General features: G+C 37.5%; 2 non-coding genes across 2 annotated transcripts; both read right to left on the bottom strand.

The window, feature by feature from the left end:
• Positions 1-7,651: 7,651 nt before the first annotated feature.
• Positions 7,652-7,723, bottom strand: trnaw-cca (transfer RNA tryptophan (anticodon CCA)). Its single transcript has one exon. It is a non-coding gene; the product is annotated as a tRNA-Trp (tRNA).
• A 1,166-nt stretch (positions 7,724-8,889) lies between these two features.
• trnay-gua (transfer RNA tyrosine (anticodon GUA)) lies at positions 8,890-8,976 on the bottom strand. The gene is given in 2 exon segments: positions 8,890-8,924; positions 8,940-8,976. It is a non-coding gene; the product is annotated as a tRNA-Tyr (tRNA).
• Between the last annotated feature and the right edge of the window lie 662 nt (positions 8,977-9,638).

Genomic DNA, 9,638 nt, shown 5'->3' with positions numbered 1-9,638 from the left:
TTTCAGTCTCCACGGGTGGCAGACGATCAGGAGAGATGCTACCAATCAATTCAGAGTCCACCTCACTTTCCACATCATTATCATTCTCTTCTACCTCAGCTTCATCTCCTTCACTCCATTCTGAACCCTCACTCTCTTTTCCACTACTTTCTTCAACGTCAACCACATCCAGTTCCTGATCCAGAACCACTGCTCCAGCCCTAATACCTCTTCAAACTCTTCCTGTTTTTGCATCGGTCTTCCCAGTTTTGTTCTATTTGCAAAGGAATTTGGACAGTCTTTAAACACATGACCTTCACACTCACATAGATTGCATTTCCTCACGCTTGTACATTCAGTATATGCATGTCCAATTTCCTTGCACTTACCACACACCACCTTTGTACAGGCATCCACAAAGTGACCCAGCTCCCCACACCTCCTGCACAGTTTTGGTTGCCCTTGGTAGAACACAAGGCCTCTATTTTCACCTAATCCAATCAAAGAAGGAATGTGTTTAAATCCACCATAACCATTTTTGTCTTCATGCAACGAAACAGGTACTCTCCATGCACAGTTCCAGATCCCATCATCATCCAAGACTTTCTGAGGCTCACCTTTCACTAAACAATACTTAGACAACCATGTCACAATATCTTCCATCATCACCATCTCATTAAACATACGAACAATCACAGTCCTATTAGAAAGATCCGTCAGCTTCTGCCATTCAAACATTCTAATCAGACCCACATCTTTTTTCTCTTCTATTTTTCTCCAAATTCTTCCAATAACTTTGCCGATTTGAAACTAATGTCAAAACCAATTCCCTTCGGCAAAGTAATTAAACAATTGACATCTAATGCCTTAACCTTTAACTCTTTCTGTAACACCTTCCTTGAAAAGTCCAACCGTGAAATATCACCCGAATGAGCCGAGGCCTCACCTCTCTTATACACCAAACGCGCGCAAAAGTAACGGCGCATGCCGACCCTACAGGCCGCCATGGCCGTTACAAATGTGTCAAAAGCAAACAAAAACCAAACCAAAACCCTATTCCCTTAATCTTATACTCGTGCACAAACTCTACTCTCAACTTCTAGGCTTTAACCCTGTAAGTCTCCAACACTGCCTGGAGACTCAGTGTGTCCGGGCTCAGTGGTTATATAGAACAGGACTCGGCGAGCTGCAGGTGAAACTCATTGCTCTGCGCTCCCCGTGCGGAATGTGCGTCTCCTACCTCCAGACTCGTCACACCGCCTTCTACAGCGGGAAAAAAAACAAACTCCCCTCTACTGTCTTCATACATCCCTCTTGAATCCCAGAAACACAGAAACTCAGGGGCGTTTCTGTGAGTCAGTACTGAGTTTCTCTGTTCGAGATTACAAGCAGAAACAATAAAAGCGCTGAAAGCAGGAAGTTATTTCTGCTCGTAGGCATAAACGTGTAAAAATACATTTTCTGATTCATAAAACCTAATAAAATCCACGTACAGTGAGTCTCCCTTTTGTACCCAACGCACATAACTGAATATAAACCAGTCAAGTTCAGGTACTTTTCTGCTGAATATGAATACACTAGTTCTGGTGCAGCTGTTACAACAAAGTTACTTACGAACTATTTTTTTCATACGAGCTATTGCCGTTTTTAAATTTAATATTTTTTCAATTCGCTAAATCACACGAAACACCAACAACACTCATCGTAAGCATCTGACCAATCACATTCCTGAATTTTAAAAGTATTTAGAATTTATTTTTAACTTGTTTTATTTAAAAAGAAAATTATACACCTGTTTTACATATTCTTGCCATTTTTGGCATATTGTAAGTGGATTGTAACTTCAAATTGATAATTCCTGATTTTTATAACTGTGTATCATTTCTTTTTACCTTGTTTTAATATGTTTTAATTATTTTTGCATTTTATAGAACTTTTTTAATATATTGTGAGCATTTTAGCAAAATGTTTAAATAGGACTATCAATGCTCCTGACTTTTAAACCTGTATTTATCCTGACATTATTCTCTCCAACTGCAGATGAGGAGGGATGCATTTGATTTTTAAATTGGTTAATCTTGGTGGAAAATGTACATTAATTTCTTTGTACGTATCAACAGTGAGAAACTTGGCATTTTGGGATGAATTGCAATCTTTACTGCAAGGCCTTCAGACTGATATAGAAATGACGGGAGATTTAAATGACACGTTTGATAAATCAGACAGGCACAGTACAACATCTAAAATGGCAGAACCCTCTAAAGTACTGAAATATTTTAGGCACATCCATAATCTACAAGATGTTTGGTGGTTACTGTGTCCTGTGCATGAATGTGTCCCACTACTTTTACTAGTTTTTAAGGAAGATTCTGAAATATCTAATTACGAGATCAAGCCAGAAAAATAATGATCACAATTAGTAGGAAGAAAGATACAATGTATTGACAATGTAATATGCTTTAAAGGATTAAAAGGAAAATAAATACTTTATCTATGCAAACAAATTCAACTGAGCTCCTCTAAACACTATAGCCTGAAGAATTGCCAAAGCACAATGTATCACTTTGGGTGACACTAAGGGAAGAGGAACACAACACTCAAAACCACAAACCACTTATTTTCAACAGCAAAAATATGCTTGAAAATATTTGACAAAAAAAAGAAACCTTACACACATGGAAACCAATATTTATCTGCTAGAGTAGAATGCAGCAGAGAACAGTAGGGCAGAAGGTTAGTGTAACTCTATAGTGCATCACAGAGGCCAGTCTCTTCCCCTCATTATGCAGACTGACTTGTTCACAGTGAACTGTCCTCCAGTGATCCTCTTTGTCAGCTGCAATCACTGACATCAGACATGATGTTAATACTCTGACAGCACTTTGGCTTATTTGGTTAATGCGTTTTCCTATTAAACAGGAGATCTTGAGTTCAAATCCCAGTGTTGCCTTTCTTCCCGTCTTGTCTTATAGAATGTATCACTATGGATGATCACGTGTGGCTTGATTTTGTTAAATGCAAGTTTTCATTTTCTTTTTAGAACAACTTGCTTTTCATGAAATTCATACAGCTTGCGAAAGATGAAACACAGATCTTGCTTATCAGTGCAAAACAAATATCACAGGCTGGCAAGAATAAAGTCTTTTTTTTACCAAAAGCTTGCAAATAGAGAAAAGGGATGCACGTGAGTCTCTGGGAGCTGTTAATTGAAAGGTAAGTGGTTCGAGCCCATTTCTCATTATTGGAGATAATTGGATTTCTTAGTAAAACCTTAACCCACTTGATATTTGCAGGAAATGCAGTTGCTTTGTGTGGCGAACTACAACAAGTAAACAATTGAGTACATTAGTCATTATCACTGGGAATGACCAGTCATGGCCAACATTCAAGGGAATCGTATTCAGTCACGGACTTTGACCTTCAAATGGCTGACGGGAGAATTCATTTATACTCTCGTTGCACCCTTAGTTAAAATATTTAAAATTACAACACAGATTTGTTGGAGAACTTGAAAAGCAAAAAAGACAGTTGGACAGCATGATTTTGTTAGGACTGTACATTTGTATTTCAATACTTTTGTATATTTATCTTAATTTTAATATAGATGTAACCATAAATGCTGTTCTATATATATATAAAGATTGTTGTATTTTATAATATTTTAGCAGAGGGCACAAGGGGGTCTATTATACCTTGCGAAACATCCAAGACAACTGTAATAGAGGCTCATATTTTAATAAAATTTGCTTTAAAAGAAAACCAAAATTTGTATGATATCATCCCTCAATATCGACGTCCAGTTGAAGGATTTAAAGAAGCAACACCGATAGGTGAGTACATTGATTTTGGACCCATGTTTGCATCTGAATAATCTTTCCTCCTGGAAAGAATTAAAAACAGGTCTGTTTTGAGTCTCATGATGATTCTCTTCTGGATCTGAAAAAAAACAGTGTAAATTTGTTTCCGATGTATTTTTCAATTTTATCAGATTTTTTCAGGTGAATGCAGTCGATACGTTCAAGTTTTTATATGATGACAGGACCTACACTTAGGGCTCAGTACTGATAACACTGCTGATATTGATGGAGTAGAAATAAGTGATGTATTGGCAGCTTTATCTGAGGCAAGAAGCCCTAGAACACCTACAAAAATGTTAGGATTCAGAGGAAGAAATATTTTTCAGCATTAACGAGGCTGAAGTTTGCTGCTTATTCGCCAGCTTCTTATTTTTTGTTCCACCTTAAGTGCTGCTGCTGTGATGTTATGGCGCCTTTCGCCTGTAGATGGCTCTCTATAGTCATTTTTAAAAATACTAATCCGAGTGGATTACTGGACATATCCTCAGTAAAGCGGAATATGTAAGTAATGATTATCCAAATTGCATTTTTGTATGAAACACATTTCAGAAAATCGAAAACCAATTTTCAAAACTCACAATAACACAAACTGGCATGTTAGACGACAAGTAAATAAGACAAAGGCAAAACGTGAATTCTCTAAGTCTTAAAATCTTGCATTTTGCAAGAAATGTTATTATAGCAGTTTACAATGGGACATTTAGAACATGGCATATGAGAATATATGGTTAACGGAGGATGAGCAAAGGGTGATGACACTTTCTGCTTATTGCTATGACCCTCCCTCCTGATTATAAAATTGTCTCACAATTCTGCCACTGAGGTGTGAGACACAATGTAACAGACTCTCAAAATCCTGAACTTCAGGTAATGTTGCTGTACCATTTTTAAGATATGACCTTCTGAATATGGCATGAGAGAATTCATAGGGAAAAGCTAATTGCTCTTTCTGTTGTATTGTGATGGCCCCTGTTTAGAAAAAAAACATCTCAGAATTCTGACACAAAGGTGTGAGTCACAATGTAACAAATTATGAAAATCATGAACTATAAGAAAATTTACTGTACCTTTTTTTTAATATGACCCTCTGAACATGGCATGTGAGGATTTATAGTCAACAAAATAGCACCCCTTCTGCTGAATTACTTTTTCCCTCCTTCCTCATTACCAAAACATCTTAGTATTCTGACACTAAGGTAAGAGACAAAATCACTCATCACGAACATTTGTAATGACAAAACTTCACTGTTGCATTTCTGCATTGTGACATTCTGAACATGGCATGTTAAAGTATATAGAAAACCTAGATCAGAAAAGGCTAAATGTAATTCATAGTGATTTATATTTTTTTAATTCTTTCTAAATGAAAAAAATGTTTTTCAGTGATTATGACACTTCGGTATTACATAAAATATGCTTCAATGCCAAAATAAATAATAATGGAAAAAAATACCCACAGTGGACATTCATAGTTGTGATTATAGGAATGTTATATATCAGGTGAGTAGCTGTGTCAGCATGCGTAGGCTGCAAAGGAAAAAGTAAAGGATTATTCCATGCTGAAAAGAAAGGAAACATAACGTTTACTGCAGTTTAAAGACGTTAGGAAGTTTTACGGCTAACAGCTCCACATCAACTTCCTTTTATAACTAACTTCATCAGATCCCTCAACTCCCAACTCTTCCAATTTCTCACTTCAGAGAAGGATAAAAAACATCCTCTACAGAGAAAAACCATCAACACCCCTACCACCTCCACCAATCCTAACCTTGTTTTTACTATACCCTCTGACCTTTCCCTTTCACCCCTTTGCATCCTCAGCTAACTTATTTTAAAATTACAATAGACTGTATAGTATTTATGTTTAAAATTAAGGTAAATATGTCAAAATATCAAAATCCAACTGCACAGTGCTATCGTAACAATGCTTGTCAAGTTCTCAAACAAACCTGCATTGTATTTTTAAAATATTTCAGCAGAGGATTCAACTGGAGTATAAATGAAGATTCGACGATAATTTCTTTTGAGTGAATATGGTTTTCTGGGGAGTTGCAATGTTGGGCATTATTGGACATTTCCCGGTGACCCTGACACGTGTTAAACACTCGCATTTCCTGCAAATATTAAAATGGTTATGGTTTCACTGAGAAATCCAATTGACTTAAGACAACGTTTACATTGCAGAAGAAACCCATCCCTGGATGGACTCGAACCACCAACCTTTCAGTTAATAGCCAAATGCGCTAACCGATTGCGCCATAGAGAATCTCGAATCACAAGTTTTCGGTTAAAAAAAATCTCTTACCGTTTATTTTGCCAGCCAGTAATATTTCTTCTGCACTGATAACCAAGAATTGAATTTCATTTTTCGCAAGCTGTGTGAATTTCATCAAAAACAAGCTTTCCAGAAAGGAAATGAACACATGCATTTAACGAAATCAAGCCCTTTGTGATTGCCCGAAATTATACGTTCTGTACTACAAGATAGGAAGAAATACACGGCTGGGATTTGAACCGCGGTTTTTTTGTTCAATAAAGAGGCACTTTAACCAACTAAGCTACTATACAGGACTTCCATCACCTTTTACAGCCACTTGGACACACCGCTCTGAGACATCTGCGTTCAGGAAGCGCTGAACCTGCGCTAAGAGCAAATTGCCTCTTTTACATACAGTAGCAGCCCCGACACTGAGAAACGAAGAGAACTGGCTTGTATCTGGCATTTTCATGTCCAATGCGTTTGACATCTCCCAAGGGCGACAGAGTTCTTTTGCGACACTATTTCTTCTTCTTTTTTATTTCTGTACGCTTTGATAAAAAACGAGAAATCGTGCAAGGGAAAAATGTCTTTTTTTTTTCATAGAGAAAACGTGCACCAGGAAATGTTGTGTTGAGAAGAAATGATTTAACATGATACGTGACCTAATTAATCGGAACAATTGCTCAACCAGCAAGGTCTGGCGAGGTTGCAGAGTCTGGTAGATGTGATAATTATACAGTGTTGTGGAAGAAAACAGTCTTTCTTTGACTTCTCAGTCAATCGGAATTTCAGTGCGAAACATAAACCCCTTTTCTGATTTAAAGAGATTATATTTTAAAACTCATAAAAAATCAGAAAACACATGTTTCTCACTTTGAAATTTTAGACGGAGCGGTGCATTACTAGTAGCGGCGCTGAGCACACTATGGGGAAATTCAAGTCACGTGAAATGCCAGCGGTTTAATAAACAACGCGTCTGATTTCGGATCATAAGATTGTAGGTTCGACTTCTAGCTGGCTCGTGTGAATTTTATTCAAGCTCCTCAGTAATAGATGTATATTATGTAATGAACCGCACCTGAAAGCAAACGTTGGGTCTGTTTCCTTTGTTTTCCAGCATGAAATAGCAAATCGTTACAAAAAGCACCTGCTAATGTCCAATAGCGGTTTTTTTTTTCAAATTACATTTTCAGGCTTCAGACACTTTTTAATAAAACAAAAGTGTCCGACACTCATTAACTTTCAGGTTTGCTTGAACCTGTATTAAAAAAAAGGTATCTGAAACTTCCGTGATTCCATTATCTGATGTAGCTGTCTCTAAAGTTGGACGTGATGTTAAGCAGATGTGAACTGTGCCTTTTCTCTTAAAAAAAAAACAAAGTTCTTTTTTTCCTCTTCACTCCAATGCTGGAGACTGTAAGCCTGTGTGAGCTCCACACTGCGTGTCCTGTACTGCTCTATTTTGTTTAGATTATCTATGTGGTGTACAGATAGAACTCAACTGCATGGTGGGAATTCCGTGTTCAGGACCAGCAGAACCTGAAAAAGTAACAGCTGACCTCGACATGATTTGAACACGCAACCTTCTGATCTGGAGTCAGACGCGCTACCGTTGCGCCACGAAGTCACGGCTGTCCGTACCTTTGAATTCCCCAAAGGAGACAAATCAGCTTCACAAAAAAAAAAAATCTCCTGTGAAGAGCGCAGCTCTTCCGAAGAGAGTCTCTTCTTCCCAGACCACATTTTTTTCTTCCTGTGCAGGTGTTGTTCTCAATTACAGATCCAGGAACACTGATTGTTTTTTCTATTTTTTTAAATTAAGTACCCCAAGGTGCAACGGTAGCACGTCTGACTCTAAATCCCCAAGTTCATTTTCAAAGTATATCGGAGTCAACTGATACTGATCAGGTTCTGCTGCTACTGAACCCGCAGTCTTCACCTTAAAGTTCAATTCCCCAAGCCTTTTGACCGCATATGTCCATCCCTTCTCGTCAAAACTCGTATTTTCACAGGGTACCCTTCAGAAATCGCAGTATAGAATGAAAAAACTCCAGTAGATCTCGGCCGCTGTTGGTGATTTTCCTTTTAAAATAAATGAATCTCTGGAAATTTTTCGGAGTGTATCAATTTACTGAGACCGAGAAGTGTTAAGCTGTACATGGGTGTTTGTGGTTTGGTTGTTAACCAAAAGGGTGGTGGTTTGAGCCCTTCCAGGGACGATATGAGCCTTTTAATGTACACACCCTCCTCACTTCATTTCTCCACGTCCGGTCTTGTATCGCTAACAAATACAGAGCCCGTAGGAGGCAGTATGCTCGCATATATAGCTCTCTGTGTATATAATGAAGAAGCAGAGGTTAGTTTCTCATCTGCGCGTTACAGAGCCTTACGCAACTCGTAGTGTACCAACAGCTGGGGTTTGATCCCTGCACGGGCTATTAGTTGAAAGGCCATTGTAAATGACGTATAAGAAATTTATAGATAGATACTTTATTGATCCCGTGAGGGAAATTAATAAAGCTTATCCAGCTGGCTTTTATGTTTCACACTAAATTGCGATCTTGAAACCAAAATGAAATTGACATTTGTACTGTATGTTTTTTTTTTAATTACAAAGCAAACAGAGTATTCCCTTAATTCAAAGATCAGATATTGTCCAAAACAAGACAATCAGACGTGGGCTGACTTTGTAACAGGAGCCTCTGCTTCGTCGTTTATTGAGCTTTTGATCAATGTCTGAGTGAAAAAGATTCGCTATTTTAACTCTTTGATTAAAGTTCACAAAAAGCACCTTCCTTCGAGCCGGAATCGAACAGCGACCTAAGGATTCCCTACTGACTCCACTACAGTCCTCCGCTCTACCAACTGAGCTATCGAAGGCATGTCTAGCAATATTCCCTGGCACATACTGCCCAATGTAGTGAAATGTTCCGGGTGATTTAAATCCCAGTTCGACATCAAGTTTCCAACTCGTTTCCTTAGTCTTGTTTACCTTGAATTTAGGCCACGAACCAGGATTCTACTATATAAACTTCCGGGGATATTACAAAATGTTTGATGGGGCATCAATCATTCCAGGCGGAAATGGACTCCTTTTTGTTTCTCGAAATTAAACATTTCATTAGTATCGAGAGGAGGATCACCATGAAACACAAAACAAACAGTTTCATTCTGTCTTTTTTAGAAAGTAGCGTTTGTGCTACATTAATTATATTTTCGTGGAAATATAGAAGTTGTAAATGTTAAAATTTATATTTGAATCGAAATGTGGTTTTGAGTTAAATTTTAGCGGGATCATGTGATTAGTTTGTTTGTCATTACTATATATATTGCCATGTTACTAGAATTTGTAACTGAAGTTTACTAGTTGTGTTTTTATGATGATTAGCCATTTGTTGATTTCAATATTGTTTATAATGTATAATTTGAACTACATATTTTTCAGGTGTGAATAATTGTATATTTTAAGAATACATTTCTAATACAAATCATTGGCTTTATTTACTAGTTTCTACACCTATAAAATATTTATTTGATGTATA

The sequence above is a fragment of the Lepisosteus platostomus genome, chromosome 5, assembly GCF_059453375.1.
Source record: "Lepisosteus platostomus isolate fLepPlt1 chromosome 5, fLepPlt1.hap1, whole genome shotgun sequence".
NCBI classification, from domain to species: Eukaryota; Metazoa; Chordata; class Actinopteri; order Semionotiformes; family Lepisosteidae; genus Lepisosteus; species Lepisosteus platostomus.
Note: the sequence above shows the minus strand (reverse complement) of the source record. Positions and strands in the feature narration are given on the sequence as shown.